The sequence below is a fragment of the Camelus bactrianus genome, chromosome 29 (assembly GCF_048773025.1).
Source record: "Camelus bactrianus isolate YW-2024 breed Bactrian camel chromosome 29, ASM4877302v1, whole genome shotgun sequence".
Classification (NCBI taxonomy): Eukaryota; Metazoa; Chordata; class Mammalia; order Artiodactyla; family Camelidae; genus Camelus; species Camelus bactrianus.
The window spans coordinates 20799624-20823872 of NC_133567.1; the positions used below are offsets into that span (position 1 = coordinate 20799624).

Sequence of the window (24249 nt, forward strand, 5' to 3'; positions counted from 1 at the left end):
AGAGGGTCACCCTGAAGCCCTGACTCAGTGATCATGGAAGATGAGACAGAATGGCAAAACCAAGAAGTAAGATAAGTGAGGCAAGACCAAAAAGTCATTTAAAGTTCCAAAGAAGAAGATGAATTCAGTTACGTTATCCTTTGACAAGCGGCTTCTGCTCATGCATAAATGCCAACATTTGAAAGTCATTATCAGGAACACTGAAGGGGAAAGGCTCTTCTTTGGCCCTTTCAAGGTAGCCTTTCTTTGGTAAAGAATGAATTCAAATTGTTAAAACTTGAGAGCTTGTAACCTGTAATTTTTGGGTTCCAATGTTATTCCTAGGTAACCCTTGATAAATGGTCACATTTGTGACATATCTTTGACAAATACATGCATTCATTACTGGTAACCATAGGTACATTTGCTTTGGCTTTGGATGGGAAATAATAACTTAAATGACTCTCAGCATCCATGAGCCATTTAGCATTTTGGTAAACCCAGTATCTATTAAGTGCTACCTCCTGCTTGCTGCCTTCTGCCTCTCTAGAGCCTTCTAGACCAGGGGCGGGACGATGTTTGGAACACATAGCTGAAAGAGATTTTTCATGGGCCCACACAAGTGGCTGTAGGTCAAGGGAGCCAGTGGTCCTGAAACCCAGCCCAAATCCAATTTGAGTGAAAACCACCCCAAATCATGGTGTCAACACAATTCTGATATTCCAATATTGCAATCTGGGTGAATTCATGAAAGAAATAGAGCCAATCAATGGTGATCTTGGTGGTGTGGGGGGAGGGCAGGTGGAGGGTTGGAGAGAATGTTAAAGAGGAGAAACAGGGATCAGCTCTATAAAAGTCCCTTTCTTGATTTGGGGTGCCCTGCTTAGATATCACTGATGGCCTGGGTTTTTGAAAGTTAACAAATCAATATGGATTTACCTGTGGTTTGTTTAGATAAGATAATTGGATTTTATCGTTAATCCTAAATTTCACAGCATAGTGATTCAGTTATACATATATATATTCCTTGTCACATTCTTCTTCCATATAGATTGAATAAAGATGTCATGTACACACACACACACACACACACACACACACACACACACACACACACACACAAAATAGAATACTACTCAGCCATAAAAAATAATGAAATAATGCCATATGTAGCAACATCGGTGGACCTAGAGATTATCATACTAGATGAAGTAAGTCAGAAAGAGAAAGAAAAATACCATATATCACTTATATGTAGAATCTAAAAAAAATAACACAAATGAACTTACTTACAAAACAGAAACAGACTCACTGACATAGAAAGCATCTATTATTTTTAAATAGCACCTGCTTTGAAATCCTTTCTCTAAGGTCTGTGCTCTGATCTGCCTGGTTACTATTTCAGCTTTTTAAACTTTAGGATAGATTTAAATGTTCTGGCAGTTGCTCTAATTTTCCCAGAGGATGCTTCACGAGCATCCTTTCTTTGTCTTCCTTGCATTTGTTTTCAGTTGGCCTTTGCTCATCTGAAAGCCAAACAGAAGCAAATGGGGAGTTGGTGCTTGTTGGACCAACATGGTGTTTTTTTTTTTTTTTCTTTTACTCACCAGAGTAAAAGCACTACCAGCACAAATGTGATCCAGATAATTTTACCTCAACCTCTTTCTTTACCATTACTCCTGTTCTAGGATCAACCATCCTTCCATGTTGTATATGAGCCCCTGTATTAAAATTTTCATGTGTGCACATGTGTATGTGTACATGCAGATGAAAAGTTCACGAGCCTGTTGTAAGGTGTACATGGCTAAGAACATTGAAATAGGATCCCATTTACCTATTCTATTTTTAATGGGTAAAAACCATCATGGGGACTTGAAAATGTTTAGGCCAAGGAGAATAAATTCTTGGGAGAAAAAAGTTAATGCCACCCTCCCCCTCAGAATATACAAAATACGAAAGAAAGAATAAATAAACCAAGTACAAAACCTAAGAAATGACGAGGCATATGTCAAAGTGGGTGAGCTTAGCCTCTTAGTAAAACCAAGAGGAAAGGAACAGTCATTGACATTGTCATTAAAATAAGGAATAGACTTAGACAGTACCAGAAAATAAGCTGGGGACAATTAATTCAAAGAAAAGAAAAAGCAAGAATAATATAAAACAATGTATTTTCTTTCCCTGAATAATGGAGACCCTCTTGCCCGTGGAAGAGAATAAGGTTTCTTTGAAGATGACAACTAGAAAGGAGCAGACTGCTGACGGAGTTGGAGCAGCCTTGGGAATGAATGTAAAGATCACATCGGCCTGGCCTTGGTCCAAAGGAAACTTCTCTAACATGTTTAAAAAATCCTAACCAAGATACTTGATATTTCAGGGCTGTTTAGGACCATCAGGAATACAATACCATGGTAAGCAAATTATTCATTAATAATGTAATAAAATAGCATCAGAAAGTTGGCTGAACATTTTTGCTTTGCATATCTCTGTGGTGAACAGTCATAAAATCTGTCTTCTAACAGAGCTTTATATTTAAACCCTACCACCAGGATATATTATATTTTAATATGGAAATATTTTGTAATTGAGCAAACATTTCTTTTCATTTGGGGTAATATTAAACTACATATTTGTGCCTGAACAAAGACTTTAGATTTGCTCCAGGAATCATTCCTGTTTATACTTCTATTTTATTATCAAGCATCACTAAAAAAATATTTCATGGGTTTGTATTAATATTTTCTACGTGGGTGATCTTCTCCAAAGTAATAGAATAGACTTGTAGGTGTGAATATAATTAAATTCTGTTAAATTCTTTTGCAGAGCTTAGAATGACTAAAAAGAAACAAATCAGATTTTTTTTAATTACTATAAAACTGCATAAATAATTAGGCTATCCAGTAGTTTGATGCTATTTTGAATAGCTGCATGCTTTTTAATAATGAAATAGAATGAGGTATTTACATTAATATAAGAAACTAGAAGTATGTCTTTATATCAAATTAAAATAGATGGGAACTCTCATAAAATGACTGTCATTCCCCAGGAAGAGCCAATAAGTTGCATAAGAGTTCTCCTAATGGTTAAAATATTTCATTGGAAAATTCTGGAAAATGCTCAACCCCAACATCTCAATTTGTTCTCCTTCTCAGTAGGCAAATGTCTGGGTGAAAACTGTAACTGCTTCTGGTTGTTTTCATTTTTCCTTTTATACTCACAGGTTGAATAAAAGATTGAAATCTAATTGAAAACCAAATCCCAACAACCCAAACTTGTCTTACCTGTGCCCCTAAGATAATAATTAGAAATGGTAGAAACTTGGACCAGAGAGACTCTTCTGATACAGAGATTTGCATTCCTTCCAAAAGCAAAAATCATGCTCAACCCAGAGGTTATTAATGTTTTCCATGAAACCTTTAATCAATGTGAATGCAGAGTCCCAAACCATAAAAGGAAAATCAAAGAAAGCTTATTACTGTGAGACAGAGTGCTTCAATGAATAGATGTGAAAAATTAAAACCGTAGAATGTATCTGTCTTCTGCTTACACTATGTACACAGAGACATATCTTTTATATCCCAACAGAGGAGAATTTAAATATTAAGATAGTCATTTATATCACACAAGGGTTCAACTAAATATGCCTTAAATTTTAAGCTTCCCACGGTGCCCTGATAGAAATCCAACAGCTGCTGTAGCAATAGTCTATCACAATCAGCTGACCGACTGATCTTATAATGGTAAGCTATCAGAATTCAATTTGTCCATTGTAAAGCCTGTAATTTAAACAGAAGACTGCTGGGATTTTCATAAATTGAAGTTACAAAGTAATGCCAAAAGAATCTTACTTTTATCGTTTACACATTCAGATGTGAATTATTCTAATTTCTAAGGTACAGCTTTTTTATTAGAATTTTTTCTATCAACCTACAGTCAAATCAATTTTTAACGAAATTTTGAAAAGCTATCTCTTTGTTTTTTTTTTTTTAAAGCCATGTATAATGAAAGATTTCTAAGATCAGAGTGGATTGCTAAAGGAGAACTGTAGTTCTCTTAATGGTGGTATTTCAATATTTTGATTTCCATTTCCTGGAAAGATTGATGTGTCAAATAGTTGTTAAAGTCAAAGTTTTGTGGAGGTTTTTTAATTCTCTTTTTCTTTTCTTTAATTGAAGTATAGTTAACTTACAATATTATAATGGTTTCAGGTATAAGAAATAGAGACTCAATAGATTATACACCATGCAATTTTATTTTAATATCACAGATTATATTCCTTGTGTTGTACATTACACCCCTGTGATTTCTTTATTTCATAAGTGATAGTCTGTACCACTTAATCTCTTTCATCTCATTCTCCCTCTCTGGCAACAACTTGTTTGTTCTCTGTATTTGTGAGTCTATTTCTGTTTTGTCTTTTGTTTTGTTATTTAGATTCTGCACATAAGTGAAAACATATAGTATTTGTCTTTCTTTGCCTAAATTATTTCACTTAGTCTAATACATTCCAGGTCCTTCCATGTTGTTGCCAATGGCAAGATTTCATCCTTTTTTATGGTTGAATATTGTTCCACTGTGTGTATATATATCACATCTTCTTTACTTTACTTCCATATACTGGTTACTGTAAATAATGCTGTAGTGAACATTGGGGTGCATGTATCTTTTCAAATTAGTGTCTTCTCCAGATATATGCCCAAGATTGCTGGAGCATATGGTAACTCGATTTTTAGCTTTTTAAGGAATTGCCATACTGTTTCATAGTGGCTGCACCAAATTACATTCCCACCAACAGTGTTGGAGGGCTCTCTTTTCTCCACACCCTCTCCAACATTTATTATTTGTAGACTTTTTAATGAAGCCATACCTCATTGTAGTTTTGATTTGCATTTCTCTGATAATTAGAGATACTGAGCATCTTTTCACGTACCCATTGGCCATCTGTATGTCTTCTTTGGAGAAATGTCTTCTTTGAAGGAATATAACTTTTTAAATCTCAAAGTTACATTCCACATTAAAACACGTATCATAGTCACTATTGTCTCATTGACTTTTCCTAGAATCTGTGACTAAGAATGATTGTGTTTTAGGTCTGGAAAGGACCAAGAGAATCTATCAACCCATTTTTTTCCTGAATGAAAGAAGTCAAGTGGTAAGGTTCTATAGATCTCCCAACTTTCCAGCTATTAGCTCTTATATTCCCTGACACATAAACCCTGATGGTATTGGCAAAAATAAAACATGGCAAAGTTTGACTCTGAGGACTTTAGAAAGTGCTTCGAAGGATCACTATTTATCAGCTTATTTGCTGACTTATCTTGGCTTGGCTAGAAGAGATATTTAACTGCTGAAGCACATAGCTGAGGCAATTGAAATTTATGATTTTTTTTTCAGGTCACCTTTAAAATAATTAAACTGGAGTTAATTATACATATATTTTATTCTACAGGTAATAAAGACAAAGTACGTGTTCTGTTCACTACACTTAGAAGCTACTTTTAGGTTCAAAATATTATATATACACCCAACTTAAAGCTTCCATTGCATTCAGGCTTGAACTAGGCAACTCTCCAAAATCTAGACTGAGTATGAAGGAAGCCACTGAATTTCACTATTACTAGCCTCTTCACTTCTTGAACAAAGCTAATCTGTCCACTTGATCTACATTCATCTTAACCTTAAGAAAAAACGTATTTCAGGAAGGAAAAAAATTGCTTCTTCCGGTAAAATTAAATTACCACAGCAATGACTATTCTCCTTTGTTACCTAGCTATTTTTTTTTTCCTGTGACTAAATTAAACCCTTAGCTAAGTGTAATATTTTCAGAAAACTGTCACTTCTGGTTCTTTCCCCAAACAACTAAACTTTTCTTTGTTATTGTTGCTTTTAATTTTCACTCATTCTTGTCTAGTTTTCTAAAACCACTTCAAAATTCTTCAAATTGATGCCACTCTAAAAAAAAACCTACTTAAGAGGTTATAATAAAGGTTCACTCTTCTACCTGAATCTTATTCTTGGACATTACATCTTTGGTTACTCTTTTCATTTAATAATTCACTGTATGACCCATGATGATTCTGCTACAATTATTAAAATGCTTGTGTCTGTGTGTTCATTTTATCGAAGAAAATTTTGCCTTTATTTTGGAGTTTGGTTTCATTTTATTATCATATTTTAAGGTTGAGATATTCTTCCATTATATAAATTTGGTATCTGATTAAGTTGAAGTGGTAACAGCAAGGGTAGATGTTGTGTCCAAGAGAGAATTTTAATAACAACAGAAATGTGAAGGTGGGAGAGAAATTATTAAATTAATAGAGTTAATAGTTCTCTGAAAGGCAAGTCAAATATTATTATTTTACCTACCCTTTGCCTCAGAATACCATGTTGCCTTCATTTCAACATGAGTTGAAAATGCCAGGATCATAACATGTTAATTAATTTTTCATAAGAGGAAGTATAAAGTTATTATTTTATTCTACTTAACAAGAAAACCCACAGTAACATTGATGAGAAAATAATTTCAATGTGAGTTTTCCATTTAAAATAGATTGGTGCAGGTATAAAGGAATATTAGTGTTTGCTACCAAGTGTCTTAAAATATATTGCTCTGCTTTATAATTTGGGCATAAGTATGAAATTTTAAGTAGGAAAAGTTGAACTGACTAAGTATAAAATTTAAATGGTTAATTTAACACCATTGATAAATTCTTGGGCTTTAAATGTATTGTTCCTATTTAAATATTTGGTGTTCACCAGTAATTCTTTTCACATCATTTAAATTGCATTTGCTTCAAATTAAACTGATTTTTGGTTATTGTATCTTCAACATAGACAGCAACTGTAATTAAAAATTGGATTCCTTCATGAATCTGAATGCTATTATTATATTGACTAAATATTATATTATATTATGTTATTATTATATCTTCATTCCTTGCTCACCTTAAACCATTTATTGTTACAAACAAAAATATGAATTTCAGAAAAGCAGCTTTTAGTTCAATGAGGATAAGAGCTTTCAATGAAAAAATTCTGCCTAACACTATGATTTTATTTGCCTTAAGTCACTCTCCTTATTAGAAGTGTTCAAGAACAAGCTAAATGTCCATCATTCAGACTTTGAGAAATAAATACTCCTGAATGCAGGTCCAGTGCAAGGCTCTTAGTTCAATCCCTAGTATCTATAATTAAGCAGAATTAAAATCCCTTTAAATAATTATTACCTAGCCTCACTGTTTCAAATGTTCGAAAATTTTAATACATGTTTTCTGCATTGTCCCTTGCATTTATTGCCATGCTTTTGTTATACTTAAGCAAATTGTTATTAGCCTTCTAATAAGAGGCCTGGATACAAAGATGGGCAGGAATCCAAGGAGTTCTCCCAACCTGATTTACCTTCACTCTGAATATGACTTTTAAACTTCGATTAGGCTTCTCAAATATTAAAAAAAAGAAAGGAAAACGTGAAATGTTGCTATGAATTTAGCTTTTCTCTCAAATTTCAGACCTTTAAACTCTATTTTATCTAAGCTTTGTATTGCATTACCTGGTTTCAGAATAAACACGGAAGAATAATTACCCCAAATAAGATCAAACTCATAATTATAATCACCTACTGCTTATAACATTGCACATTATTCCTTAAGATGACACTGAAATAAATCTGTAAATGAACTTCTAACATTTCTATTGTTAATACACAGATTAAAAAAAGACATTATTGGCACTGGCAGTAATTATTCTGGGAAAGAAAGCGATAACCTTTAAAATGTCAAGCTGTTTAAACTTTTCAAATTTAAAAAACATACTGTTTGTGAGGTGCTGTCAGGAATATTTAACTAATGAGAACTTTTAGAATGTGCTGGCAGTAGGCTGACAAGCTCTAAGCCAGAGCAGAATCAAGGCAGCTTAGAACCTTGTAGCAATTATCTGTGTAAGTCATTTAACGGTCTTCTAAATGTCACGTTTACAGTAAGAATGGGAAGAGAAGCCTTAACGAGATACAGGGTGCCTGCGTTAGAGGACTCCAAATTGCGACCGCCATTAGGTAAGTGGTGGTACCTATCACCGAACCAGAATTATGAAACTTTTAGAGATTCTGCAGTGGACCCTCAAAATATCTTTATCTTCAAACACCATGAGTCCTTGCCTAGCATGTAAATTGCTTGGTACTGAATCGTATCTGGGTATCACTTTTTGTTTTCCATTTTCAAAAGCATTTTGATGTTGCACAAGTCAATGAACAGCTGAACTGAAATGAACACAAACTGTCACTTCAAGACTCCATCTCCATGGTGAGTAATGAAGCTGGAATAAAAAAGGAAACAAAGCATATTTCCTGTCAGTTAACTGTCAGGGTGTTTATTTGTTTCTTTAAGCAAAGTACTCAGATAATAGCAGCAGAAACCGATTTTCACTTACAATGTTTAATAAAATATTTGGGTGAACTGAAGGTATTTTCTGTTTATCTGCCAGGTATTTCCAAAATAAAGTTCTTTCATGATTTTAAAGAAGTTGGAAAATCTTTTCTTCAAATTGTCCTATTCATAGCAAAAGGTAAATAAGTTAAATCTATAATAAAAAATAAACTAAATGAATAAAATAAACTTGAAAGAAATAAAAGATCCTAACTTGTGCTTTTCTGCCCTTGTGTTTTAGGCCAGTTATGTCTGATGTAAATGAAAGCAAACTTGTATTGTTTGACCTAAAATATCTTTTAATCATTTGTTTTAACTGGCTTCAGACCTGGTATGGACATACATGAATGAGACCACATGATTTATGTAAGCACTCTTGCCATGCTGAATGAAAAATCAGGACTGAAGTTCACCTAGCCTTAGAGATATTTCCATGACAAAGTTCAGCGAAATGAATGACTCAAATCATGCCACTTGGAGCCACTATTCATTTATAAAATTCTTTTACAGTCTAAGGATCTAAGAGTACAAATTATGAACAGGAAAACCGATGAGGTAATGCATTTTAGGTAGTAGAGGTGCTTTCCTTGTAATTTACAGCCAGATCCACTATAACAGCTAGTCTACCCTTAGGATGCACGCTTACAGAGAGCGAGGACCTTTATGCCAGTTTGCAGATACAGATACTGAGTTCTGTTGTGATTCCTCAATCTGATGACATTTGGCTCTTGCACTGTGTATTCAATATTCCCTTTCTGCACCTCCTCAGTATACGTTGAGTTCTAAAATGTGCTCCTGTTAATTCTAATTCTTGTCCTTATTAAACGTAAAATGTAAATTTTTTTGTGTGTCATGGTCACTCAACTTCTTCCTCCATTTCCTTACACAACAGTGCCTTTCCCTTCCTTTTCTTTTCTGCTACTTCTTCAGTTTCTACCAAGATTTAACGTGGCTATCGGATTACCCTTCCTAGTCTTCTGAATTTTGCCCTAATTTCAGTTTTAAATCACAAGGGATATAAAGTTTACTTCTCTACATTCAAACGTGATATGACTAGCACACATAATACTTGATGTAAACTTACTTCTGGAGATCATTCTTAGGAATGTCCCAGAAGAAGTTTGCAAGTAGCATGAATATCATTGGAGATTTCAAAAGAAATATAGAATATATAGTTTATACCTTTAGTTTTGATTTAAATTAGCGTTGTGTTTGCACCCTGTAAATACTTGGTTTTCTAAGGAGCAGGCTTCCTTATTGAAATGGTAGTTTAGAAATAAACTATTTATAGGGGTCTAAAATAGTCATGGTTGTTATTCTTATCAAGTCAGAATCTTAAAACAGTTTTCCTTTAATTAAAAAAAAACTTGTTATTCTGGAAAAACACTTATTTTTTCCATCCATTACATAAAAATAGAATTTCAAAGAAGTATGTAGTTTGAGATCCTATTCTCTTTAATAGGAATGATGCCTCTTATTTTCTCAAAAAAAAAAAAAAAAAAACCAACAAACAAAACACAAACAGGCTGGCAAGAAAAGAAGCAATACCATCAACTCACCCCTCTGGTCTGAAGGATCTTAGGAATTAAGGATTACTCTGATTGTATAGAAAGAGTACATAAATCTAATCAAATACTTGCTGGCTGCTTATATGACATTTTGATGGGTAAATTGTACACTAAGATATTAAATACTCTGAGAAGCCCTGTAGTAAAAACAAACAAACACACAAAAGCCAATGAAAGTAAAATCTACACTCTTTCTCAAAATTATTTCTCAAATAAACATTCTACATGTTATTTTTCACAAAATTATTAATACTCCATAAAACACTCATAAAATAAAAATAAATCCCAAGTTCTAGGGTCAGAGTACATTGATTTAAAGAAAAAAAACTTATCTCAAAAGTTATTAGTTTGAGTCTTAGCCAGCAACTTAAATATCTTTGAACTTTAATATGCTTATTTTCAAAATGAGTATCATGCAAATGATACCTAGCTAACATGGTAAATGTAAAGATTAAACAAGTATACACAGTTAATTACAAACCATCAGGCACTAAGCAATTGATTAGAATAGGGAAATATTGTAATTTTAAAAACTTTAGTTTTGGAATCCAACAGACATCTTCAAAACCTCACTTTGCCATTTACTATCTAAGTGCATTTTGCAAATGTCTTCCATTCAGGAACCTAACTTTTCTCATCTGTAAAGTGAGGTTAATAATACTTAACTTGCACTGGAAGAAATGGGAATAAAAGATTAGAAATCCTACAATACAGTTATTTTCCAATATATAATGATAATTTAATTTGGAATTTTATTTTCAAAATCTGTGTTATTTGTTGTGAATATGGTATAAAGAGTATAGAAAAGTGAGAAATTCCTGTATTATGAGAAACCTGGTAAAAAGAAAATATTTATTTTTTCACAATAAAAAACTAAGTTACTAGTGGTTTCTGTGTTTTTCAAGAAAAATGATAAAAAGGACAGTACTAAAAGTGGCAAGCCATTCTGTTTTTACCTGATCATTAACAATGAAGATAATTATGATAAAATGATGGTAAGTTTAGTAGTTTAAACTATGCATCATGCTGTGATAAAAATTTCACATTCAATAGCTAATTAACTTCTTGAAACGGCTCTATGGCATGGGTATTATTATCTTTCCTTTAAAGTACTAGGATATATAAACGTGGTAGTCAACAGAATTTTTCATCAAATATTTGCAATACTTTTCCATCTGAGCATAGGTTAGGGGGCCTTCCTGGCACCATCATTGTTGGTTGGAATCATGTGACCAACGGTGGTCAAAGAGTTTTGATTGTAAGTCAAAAATTTAATTGCCAGTTCAAAATCTTCCAAAAACTCTCTTTGGCTTCTGGAAAAGCTGCAGATGATATACAATTCTGGCTGACAATCAGTTTTTCTCATTAGTGAGTGACTGAAATGATCAGTTTCAATTAACATTCGTGCTCCCTAGATAAATTTCATTGGACATGCAGCACGAGTGAAAAAATAAATTTCTCTTATTTTAAGATTGGGGGATGTTTCCTACCACAACATAAATTAGCCTATCCTGATTAATGTATCAGAAATATGTTATACTCGTGTATCTAGTTGCACAGTTATATGAAAGATCTAGTATTTGAACTGTTCTCTGATACCAGGGCCCTTGTTTGTAATCCCACACTTGGTTGTTCTTCCCCAAATGTGGTAAGTATGTATGGGATAAATCTAAGAATTATGAGAGGATATTATCTAATGACACAGGGACTGAATTAATAGCACCCATTGTTACAAGGGTTACTCTTAAAGCAGGTTTACTGAGGATTTTTTGTGAAGATTAATGATCAGTCTGATAAAAGAATGCAACAGCAACCCAAAGAAGCACAAGAAAAAAATCTGTAGGTTAGAGATGCATATTCCATTAAATTAAAATGATGTCCCAATGTCTGGTGTCGTTAAGGGCCAGCTCAATTTCATCTCTGTTTCATGGAGTCATGTTAATTTTCACACTTCAAGCAGAGTTTCTGTGTGAAGAGTTAAGGGCATGATAGAAGGAAGAAAAGCCCTGTGATGCCCTCTACTTCTTGGTTCCTTAAACATGTGCTTACTTTGCTTAATGGTTAATCCAGGACAGCTCTGTTGATCTGCCTTTTCTAAAAATTAAAAAAAAAAAAAAAAAGAAAGAAAAAGAAAAAAAAGAACACTAACGAGCTCATCTATGAGAGAAACAGACTCGCAGACATAGTAAACAATCTTACGGTTATTGGGGAAGGAGAGTGGGAAGGGATAAATTTGGGAGTTTGAGATTTGCTAATGTTAACCACTGTATGTATGTAAGTAGATTAAAAAAAATCAAACTTCTTCTGCATAGCACAGGGAACTATATTCAATATCTTGTAATAACTTTTAATGAAAAAGAATATGAAAATGTACACATGTATGTATATGCATGATTGGGACCTTATGCTGCGCACCAGAAATTGACACATTGTAACTGACTATACTTAAAAACTGTTAGAAAAAAAATCCTATACTATATAGTATTTTGGGGTATGACTTCTAGAAATGTGTTTAATTATGATTTTTTATTTGATGTAGTTCTGTTAAATTTTTTAATCTGTTTTTTAAATTGAAGTATAGATGGTTTACAATATTTTATTATTTTCAGATATACAACATAGTGATTCAATATTTTTACAGGTTATATCCCATTTAAAGTTATTACAAAGTTATGGCTATATTTCCTTGTGCTATACAATATGTCCTTGTTGTTTATTTATTTTGTACTTAGTAGTTTGTATCTCCTTATCTCGTACTATTTCTCCCCTCCCCGCCTTTCCTTTGCACACTGGTAACCAGATTGTTCTCTGTATCTGTGACTCTGTTTCTGTTTTATTATATACATTTGTTTGCTTTGTATTTTGATTCCACATGTAAGTGCTAACATATAGTGTTTGTCTTCCTCTTTCTGACTTATTTTGTAATTTCTTCTTTGAACCATAAAATCATTTTTCTATATATTGTTGTGTTCCACATATATTCTTTGTATTACTTGTTTCTGAAATAATTTCATTAGAGTTGGAGAACATAGCATATAAAAGTACATTCTTTTGATTCATTAAGAATTGTTTCATCCTGGAGAAAAAGGCAGAAACTTTTGTTGAACATTTTTTATGCATTTGAAATTAACACATATTATGCCTTTCTTATTTTTTTCTCTAATTGTTAGTTAAAGCAAGATGGTTTCTAGTGCTGTTCAAATCTTCCATATAATTGTATTTTTTGGTCTAGTTTTTCTAAAAATTTCTGAGGGAGGAGTATTAAATTCTCCAATCATGATTTTTTGATTTGTCTATTTTTTTAATCTAATCCTGTTAATTTTTACTTCATTTAATGTTAAGCTGTTGGTAGAGGTGTGCATATTTAGGATTCTATGATTCCTACTGAATTGACACTTTCATCATTATAAAATTCCCTTTTATGTATTTATTAATCCAACTTCCTTCTATTAACACTTTGCATGTACATATTTTTCATTCTTTTGCTTTTAACCTGTCCTCGTATGTATATATATCTATATATAAATATACATATATTATTGATTCTTCCTTTTACACTTTTATGAATATATTTGCCTTAAATTTGAGTTTTTATTAGATTATTATTTAAAATAATTAGACATATATTTGTAATTATTTAATTCTACCTCATTACTATTTTTAATATTTATCCTGTTTTTATTCTCTTATTCCTATTTCCAGCTTTTATTTGAGCTAATCAAACATTTTGACATTCTATTTTATTTTCTCTACCAGCTTTATAATTGTACATTTTTTTGTATTTTTTAGTGATAACTTTGGAAATGATGTGATCATCTTTAAATGACCACAATTTACCTAGTCTTATTTTACTACTCAGTGTAAAATATGAGAAGCTTATAAAAGTATATTTACATTTATCCCACACTATCTATAGCATAATTCTTGCATATTTTACTTCTACATGTTATAGACTCCATAAAGAACAATGTTTTTGCCTTAAAAACAGTTGTCTTTTAAAGAAATCAGAAGGAAAAAAAACAGTATTATATAGACACATATTTACAGTTCCTGAGGACTGTTTATTCTTTCCTATAGATCTAAATTCACATTTAATATTTTCCTTTAGTTTGATTACCTTGTTTCACAATTTTGTAATGTAGCTCTTCTGACTATGAATTCTTTTAGTATTTATCTAGTAATATATTTACTTCACTGTCATTTTTAAAGGCTATTTTTTCTGGGTACAAAATTCTAGGTGATAATCTCATATATGTATATACATATTTTTTGTATTTTTCTAGTGATTTCTTTGGAAATGATGAGATCATCTTTAAAGGACCACTATATATATATATCTACAGAGAGAGAGAAAGTCTCAAATATTATATTAGTAGGAAGGCAAGTCCTATCCCACTTACTCCAACATGGTCAGAGGTTTCAAAGACTTCGGGATATCCTTAAAGTTGCCACAGGAAAGGGTGCATATGAATGAATTTGCAGAAAATCTTATTGATAGAAATTGTAATGTGACTGACTCCACCTGGAATTATGCATTTATGACAGTCTTCTGCGGACTCTGAATTATTGGGGCTAATATATTTAATTGTAAAATTCATTTAGTTCTCTAAAAAGAAATGTATCAGAAGGAGGAGGAGGGGGAGGAGGAGGAGGAGGAAGGGCTCTGAAATGCTTGGGATTTGAAAGCTGATTGACAGAAAAGTCTTCAGGTTATAATAACACAGAAACCTGACAGCATAGACATATTTTTAAGTATTGAAGGATCCTACTTATTTTATCAAAAGTAAAATTGAAATGAAAAATGGGTAAAGACAAATTTTCCTTGGAGAACCACTTCACTAAATTTAGTGTTTATTCAAGTTTTGATCCAGGATATTTTTAATATTAGCTGAACTCAGATTCCACTTCAGAGATCAAATTAACAAATAGGCCAACTGCATCAGTAATTAAATTACAACCTGGTGTCTACTTCCTCAGTTTAACAATTTCTTAATATAGATATGTGCCATAGGTGAAGAAAAATTAAATATAGATGACTAAAGACTTTTATTTTACTGCTATTTGTTTGCTTTTTAAATTTAACCCATCATAAATGTCCCTCCAGACTCCAAGCCTTCTGACGGACCATCAGTTGGCTGTCAAGCAGAGTTCATGTTACTGAAGCAGTGTGAATTATTACTATTTTTTTTTTATGTGAGGAAAAAGAAACACAAATGGAAAACAGCTGTCAGGCATAATTCAATTTATTATATTTAATGCAATAGACAGAGGCAGAATCTTATGAAATATTAATTCCACTGAAAATAGAAACACAGTCATGGACATTTTTCTCAGTTCCTGACAGCAGTAGGTTGGCCAAAAGAAAGCAGTGTGATCGACATGGGATTCTGTGTGTCAGCTGATCTCCACCTTGTCACAGGAAGGGTTCAAGAATGGTCACCTAACTGTGGGCAGTGGCGTCAGAAGAGGCTTCTTCTTTCCTAGAATTCAAACAAAATTATTTCTATGCAGTGTTGGATGAATCAGATATTTAAAACATTTAAGATACAATCATAGATCATTTACAAGATAAATTTAACAATTAATCTTAAAGAGTATCTGCTTTTTATGGTGGCTTTGGTCTGATCTGATCAACAAAGTAGTTGTTAATTCCATAATTAATTTTTATCCCAAATGAGACAATAGGTCCCCACTCTTACCAGGAAAACATGACCAGTTCTGATAAAGCTGTGAAATTAATACACTCTTCCACTCTGATAATGTCATTCTTAATTCTAAAGAATAAGACTATTTAGAGTACAATTTTACTTTTTACACCCCTATCTAAAATCTGTCCATGCTTTCTATATTTTAATAATTTAAAAAATAGTATTACGGCATGTAACATGAGACCTTACATGACCTGACTCTTGTCTATTTCTCCAGACTGATTCAAAATTTTCCACTTTCAACCCCTGTCTGTGAATTTTAGCTACTAGAATTTTCTTACATTACTCTTCCTCAGAATTTCTGCATTTACTTCACATCCTTCCCCATCTTTTCTAGTTCTATGACTTGTTTATTCATTCTTATTCTCTAAATTTCAAAATTTTAAGTCAAGCATCCTTTACTTCAGGGAGCATTCTCTAAACTCCTCCTGCTCTCCGTGACTGTTATTTGCTTTCTTACTTCTGTATTCTTTTTCATAACAGTTACTATTTTAAAATTACATATATATCATGATTCTTTGATTAAAGTGTATCTCTCTCGTTATACTCTGAGCTCCATAAGGCCAAGGACAGTCTGTTTTGACTCATTTCTTTATTGACTGCCTAGCAAGTAACACGTTAATGTTTGTTGAATGAATAAATGAAGAGTTTTACTACTTTAAGAATCACAGATTAGCAGGAATATAAAAGGAATTCATTTTTAGGTCAGTACATCATCAGCAGAGTTAACACAAATATTTCCACTTAACCATCAGGCAACCCATGTGACACATATAAAGAATAAACATTTTAATTTGTGATGAATTTGGTCCTAGGTTTCATTCAGTTCTTGATTTATTTATAAAGTTATTTAGGTGTTTACACACACGCTCTTTCCCCACGAAAAATCTGCTACTTTATCTGCAGTGGAAAGTCCTCTGCAGTGTTCTTCTTTCATATCCTTCACAGATCCTACTCATGTTTGGGGTCACTTACAGACATGTAATAAATACTTGACTTATTAGATTGAAATAGATTTCACATCTCTACATTCTAATATCAGAAACAAATCAGTAAATGCAGCTGAGAAAGGGCATCATAGATACACACGCTGATTACCTGCTTGCTTATAGACAGAGAAAAATAGTTTAGGACATTAAAATTTTTTAATTTTATCATTTAAATCCATTGTTTTGGCACTGTGGGGATACAGACATAGAAACAGTGTATCAAAACTGCCCTTTGCAGTGAACCCTCTGAACGTGGTGAGAGAGAGAAGGAAATGGGAAGGGAGCGTCATTTTCAGCCTGTTAGTTAATAATCTCTGATTTGATTTGTGGTTATTTGTTGGAAAAAAAGTAATTCATGATAATCAGTAACCAGGCTTCAGAGGAACTTATGTGCTCTGTTTTAAGGGGTATGTGATGAGAAAATACTATTCATATGATGAGAAGAAAAAATTGATTCTCTTTGCCTACAAGAGGAATTTTAAGGTGAACTGTTCATTTTGTGCAGTTTTAGGTGTCCGAGAGGAATAGAGAAACTAAAACTAAAATTGCATTATATGTATAACAAATGAGTGTATTAAATTAAACTATTTTCCTTTTTTCTTTATTCTGTAATTTATCAAATCATTTTTCACATGCATTTAGAAATTGTAACTACAATAATTAAATAATCTACATTTTACATAATAAAAACCCTACTTAAAATTTCATGATAGTCAAAGTTCTATCATAGTAATTTTCTTTCAAAGAGAAGAAAGATTATTGTCAGTTACATTTTATTTTGTAGAAAATGAGAAAATTTAAAGTGCAATTATCTTTTCTTACATCCAAGTTAAACAACCATAGGTATTAAATTAATTGGACTAATAACTATATTTGAGAAATTACATTTTGAAGCCCATGAAATAAGTAGTGCTTTTGAAACTGGACTCAGTTTGCTGTCACAAAAGAAAAAAAATATTTTTTTCTAGATAGATAAGATTGTTTTATTTACTTTAAATTATTAGAGCAAAACATATTTTTCAACTCCCAAAGTTTATCTCTTGTATGGTAATTGAATTACGTTTGTGACTAACATAAATGTGTTAGGGTTCTCCAGAGAAATAGACCAATAATATACATACATATATATATACAAAGAGCTATTATGGGAATTGGCTCACACAAGTGTGGAGGCTGAGAAGTCCTACAATTTGCTGTCTTCAAGTTGGTGGTATAATTTAGTTTGAATCCTAAGGCCTGAGGACCAGGAGCACAGAGGTCCTAGGGCAGAAGATGAAGGTCCCAGCTCAAACAAAGAGAACAAGTTTGCATTTCTTCCATCTTTTTGTTGTAATCAGGCCCTTAAGGATTGGATAATGCCCACCCACCTTAGTGAGGGTGATCTTTACTCAGTCTAGAGATTCAAATGCTAATCTCTTCACAGACACACTGGGAAATAATGTTTTCCAGCATTCTGGGCATCTATTATCCCAGTCAAGCTGACACATAAATTCACCACCACAATGTGGTGCCAGGATAATACAATATGCGAAGTTGGAAGTGAGGAAGTGTTTGTTGATATCCTCCCCAGATGCTCCATTGTGTCATCAGATCCTTCCATGGGTAGCTAGGTTTGAATTTCAATTTAATTGAAATTCATTGACCATTCATGCAATTCTCATGTGGTTTCTTCTTTTCCTCACACCTACTCTACACAAAGAATTTTCTAGAAATCACTTATTCTATAATACGCATTCCCATCTCTTTTCTCTTTCTCCTTCTTGCTGTTCTAGAACATGATTTACATGCAAGGTCCTAAAATAACCCAACTGAATTCTGTTGATTGAATATAAACCTGGTGGACTGATAATTCCACTCTAAACTTAAGTCTTTCCATGAACAACTTATATTTGGATAAAAAATTTTAAATTGTCTCTGAGCCAGCTGTACCCTGAGACCTCTGAATTTACCCAGATATAAAGACACACTTTTCTGGAATCTTAGCATTGAGTTTTACTGCATGGTCTCTGTGTGTAAATCTCTGTACACACCTGTGAGTCAGGAGTAGTGAATCCTTTTTTTCACAAACAGGAATCTCTTAGCTCATGCTCTTCCTTTTTTCTTCTTTTTTAAACTAGCCTTTATTTTCTAGAGAATTTTTAGATTCAAAGCAATATTGAGCAGAAAGTACAGTGTTCCCATATACTCCCTTCCCCCACACATGTAAATAGCTCCTCCATTATCAACATCCCTCCCAAGAGGTACCTTTGCTACAACTGATGAACCTACATTGACATATCTTTATCATCTAAAGTCCATAATTTTATTAGGGTTTACTCTTGATGTTGTACATTCTCCGAGTTTAGTCGAATGTATAACGAAACACATTCATTATTATAGTAACATACAGAGTGGTTTTTACTATCCTCAAATTCCTGTCTGCTTTGCCTGTTTATCCATCTCTCCATCTTACCCTCTGGTAACCACCGATCTTTTTATTATTTCCATAGTATTGCCTTTTCCAGGATGTCAGACTGGAGTCATACATTTCAACTTAATTCCTTCTTAACACATATAATATTCCACATTTTCCTTGCACACTGTCTTCTTTAATAAGAAGAAATATGCACTTAAAATCACAATCACACCAGAGAAAGTATACAATAAAATCATTGTTGCAATTTTATGTTTCCAGGAAGTAATAGAGCTTTCAGCCTTTCAAAGACAGAATGCTTCTTTCTGTTTAACCATCCTAGACATTAATTAAGCAAACTTCATCACACAAATATGTCCATTTAGAACACAAGAGAATAAGACATCATTTGGTATAAGGTTATTGACATTTAGCAGATATTTGTAAAGCGCATATTAAATTTGAAATTCTAAAATAGGGAGTGCAAGATAGTCTCTTCATTTTTTTGTCTTGGAGAATGTTTCATGTCCTTTTCTCTTTTAAAAAATTAACCTTGCTTCTAGCTTTAAACTACGGAAAATATATCTATTCTCAAGGATGTTGTACCCATTAGAAATAAGTAATCTTTCTTCAGACTGGGAAATATAGATTGTTAACTCTTCCAGTGTTTTGCTAATCTTAGCACTTCCTATAGCAAGTAGTACAAATTGGGAATCTCTTTCCAATAAACATTTAAGTATCAAATTATTGAAAGATGAGTCTTTTGGTAAGTGTGATATAGAGTCAAGTGTTCATCTATTAAAAATATGTGAGCCATGTAATAACCCCAAAATTATGAACATTTGGATTTGAGTTGTGATTTTTTTACTTAAATTAGGTATTAATTCAAAATACTTCAACAAGTGGTGTTAATCACCCATTATAGATTTGCATGTGGAATAAGGCATGGACCCTGACCTAATGGATTTACAATCTAATAAGAAATAGGAAATATAAATAAATTACTATTAAAAAGTATATGCCACATAAAGTCTAGAATAATGTGTTACAAATGTTAAGGAGTGAAAAAAGTTATTTCGTTCATGCATGAAATACCATAATGATGCTCTGACACTAGAGACATTTTAAGTATTTTTCTCTTGATCTTTCAGATTTGTTTTATTTCCAATGTCCCTGTTTTTTCTTAATTTTCACAAAAAGCCGTGCTTATTTGATTCAATTTTGGATATGAAGAATTTGACAAAACACATCCATTAATCACCATTCAGAAACATCTAAGCATAATTTCAAAATATAGTTTCAACACATATTCAATGTATGTTATTAATGAGATATCTTATATTCCTTTTTTGTACTGCCTTTGAAATTCAGTATGTATTTTGCATTTTAGATGATATTTACCCCAAAACACAGTGTTACTTTTTTTATGAAATCTATATCTGCAAAGTATTAAAACAGTAAATGATTTAAAATATATATACAGCTTTTATATTAACCCACGTGTTTACAATTTCTGGTGCCTTTTATTTCTCCCTTTGAATTTGAATCATCTTCTAGAGTCATTATCTTTTATATTAAAGGTCTTCCTTTAGTGTTTTTCTTAAGGAGGTCAACTAGTAATGAATTTTTTATGTCTATATTTATCTGGAAATGCATTTATTTCACCTTCAATTTATAAGGATATAGATTTTTTTGTTGGATAGAATTCTTGGTTCATAGAGTTTTTGTTTCTTTATTTAATTTTTTGCTTTTCATTTCAGAACCTTGAATATGTTATTTCATTGTCTTCTGGCTTCTTCTTTTGTTTAGAGAGTAAGTCAACTGCTAATTGTATTGATGTTCTTCTGTACAAAATGAGTCAATTTTTCTTTTATGTGATACAGTTTACACTGCATTCTCAAAATTGTATTTAGAAATAATGTGAGACCTAGAATGATGTTACATTTCTCCGGGGATTATTTTGCATTCTTTTCTCAGTTGCCCAGGTAGCATAGCACTGTGGATTAAGGTGACTCCAGAATAAGCTAACATTACTTTGATATCTTACAACACAAGTGTACTCCTAGGCTGCAGCGTTTTCTTCTACCCTCACCCCTTGGTCAGACTCAGAACTCAATTTTGTTGTCTTTAACCTGTGACAGATCATTGCTCATCCTTGGTCTTCTAGTCTTTGTTTCTGAAAGTCACCTAGCTCCCAAAGGTAAGCATTGGCTCCAAACTCTGCACTGATATTCCTGGCCTCAATGGGACAGTGGGCTCAATGACCTAACTTATCATTAGTAGACTCCTAGCTGTTACATTATTAGACATTTTTTGTCATGTAGTTTTAGCCATCTTAGTTTTAAGCAGTGCTTTTCTGTTTTTTATTTCATTTTTTTTTCTTTTTACTATTGAGATTGTGTGTTATCTGATGTGGACAGACATCTTGTTTATAATTCTACTAATAGTTATCAATACATTTGCAATAACTAAGTTTAACTTACATTTATCCAATGGTAACATCTAAGAAAAAAGGTGATAAATAATGTCTGCCACAATGATTTTATCTGCTCTTAAGTTCCACCTTTTTTCCCACCATCTGAACTGTTTTAGTAATGAATTGTAGAAAATGCTATTATACAAACATTATCAAAGATATTTCTAGAGTTTTGCCTTCGATCTTGTTCTCCTGCCTACAACATTCCATTGCTCCATATGTTTAATCAGTCTATAAGTTTACTAGTAGTCCTTCCATATACTGACTTTCTTGTTTCAAATAAAAATCATGCAACTAAATATTACACATATAAAACCAGTTTTCACATGTGAAATCAATAGTGAGATATTCTCACACAGCCAGTGGGTGTGGAGAACAAACCATCCACATGACTCCTGAAAAATAAATCTGATTGTTAATGTGCTTAGCCAAACATACCGTATGTGTGAGCATCCACTCATACTGATTTAAAATGTTTTCAACTCAGCCAAGAGTTGTGAATATTCACATATATTATTAAATATTTTTCCAAGTTACACTTTTAATAATTGTGTGAAATTAAGGTATATCATTATTATAATTTATTTAACGATTATGTATGAGGCAAGACAGCAGAGTACCTGGGAATGTTGGCTCTGGGTTCTAATTGTCTGAAGTCTAAAAATTAGTAACTGTAAATTCTTGTGTAAGTAACATAAATTCCCTTTTCTTCTTGTGAGAATATCTACTTGATGGAATTGGGAGAATTAAACCAATTAATACATGTAAAGTTCATAGAGGAATGCCTGGTGCCTTACAAGTAATCATGTTAATGCTTTTCATGCTTTTGTTTCTCATTAAGTGTGTTGCTACCTGCAGTTTATCAAATCAGACTAGGTTCTATCAACTGATCACATCATTACATTATCTAGCAGACATTTCTTGAAATATCTAGCACTTGAATGGCATACTTTCCTTGTTTATAGTGCTTGTGTTGATTTCTTTCTTTATACACACACATACATAAATATAAAAAAAATACAAATTTGGCCATTACAGTGTGAAATATTGGGTGTGTGTACTTCTGTCACCATCTCATCATCTCATCTGAAAGTCCGCAGTAGCCTTGCTTGCGTTTGAGTAGTTCATCATTAAAACAAAACACCCTCTTCATTTCCAATCATTCTTTCTCATCAGTAAATGAAATTTTTGGCTTTTAAATCAGTCATCTGACCTTCTCCTCCATCAACAGACATGTAGTTATTTAGAATTCTGCACAAATGTGACCTTACATGCGAATTTTTACTAAGGAATTTCTTTAAGAAGCTTTAGGCTTGAGTAGAATGCAGTGCACTGCACTGGTTTGAAGTGAGGAGATTCATTTACCCACACACAATTTGAACCTAATTTCAGGCAAAATATTAACTGCAGGATCCTCAGTTCCTATTAAAATTAAATTGCTTTTTTTTAAGCAAAGTGAGTTTAATAATATATAATACACATTAATGAAAAGGAGAAATGCATCTCATAAAAAGGAAAACATTAACAACTAGAAATCTTCTTACACTCAGGGATGAAATATCATCCTTTTTGAATGTTTTTACTGTCATATTATATCATTTCTTTTTTTTTAAACTTTTTTTTTATTAAATTATAGTCATTTTACAATGTTGTGCCAAATTCCAGTGTAGAGCACAATTTTTCAGTTATACATGAACATACATATATTCATTGTCACATTCTCTTTTGCTGTGACCCACCACAAGATCCTGTATATATTTCCCTGTGCTACACAGTACAATCTTGTTTATCTATTCTACATTTTGAAATCCCGTCCCTTCCCACCCCCCATCCCCCTGGCAACCACAAGTTTGTATTCTATGTCTATGAAAAATATGGAACGCTTCACGAATTTGCGTGTCATCCTTGCGCAGCGGCCATGCTAACTTCTCTGTATCGTTCGAATTTTAGTATATGTGCTGCCGAAGCGAGCACTATATCATTTCTTTTTATTCATTCATCCTTTCAGTAATTATTTATCATTGTTTATTAGGCACCTGCTGCGTGCAAGACACTCTACTAGGTACTGAGGCTACAAAGGGAACAAAACAATATCACTGTGCTCATGAGCTGACATATAATTGTAGCCTTTCGTTCAGAATTTCCCAAAGGGGTTTTGCTTCCTTCTAATTTATTCCTAGGCTGCGAATTTGGATGACTTTCTGATTCATTCTTTTTGACTTGCTAGTGTTTTTTTTTTTTATAGTCATAATGTTGTTTCCTCTGAAGTTATCATTTTATGATAAGAAAGGTTATATATTTAGATATTATCATTAGATTTCCCAGCCTAAAGCATCCATATCTTTCATTGGAGGGGGTTAGTTCAAAGTTCTGTAAAATTCTTGTAGGTAATGGAGGTTGATTACTTGATTTTCAGTGGTATTTGATAAAATTGATCTGCAAATGCACATCATAAAATATATAGTGAGAATATTTGATAAGCCCCAAGTTAAAATTTCTCTATTACTAAATAGAATGATAACATGAGATTTTGTTTGAATACAGATAAATGGGATTTATGGGACATTTCAGTTATTCATTACAAGAGAACAAACTATTTAATATCAAGGATTCTTTTGCAATAGTGGATATTAGGTTAATATATGTAAAACTCAATATTCAGAAGATTTAAGATTAAAATGGGATGCCAAGTTCGGGGTCAGTCTTGAACTTGGAATGGA

At 32.5% G+C, this 24249-nt stretch overlaps 1 non-coding gene across 1 annotated transcript; it reads right to left on the bottom strand.

The window, feature by feature from the left end:
- Window positions 1-23397: 23397 nt before the first annotated feature.
- LOC123615995 (U6 spliceosomal RNA) lies at window positions 23398-23503 on the bottom strand. The gene has a single exon (XR_006723862.1). It is a non-coding gene; the product is annotated as a U6 spliceosomal RNA (small nuclear RNA).
- Window positions 23504-24249: the final 746 nt, after the last annotated feature.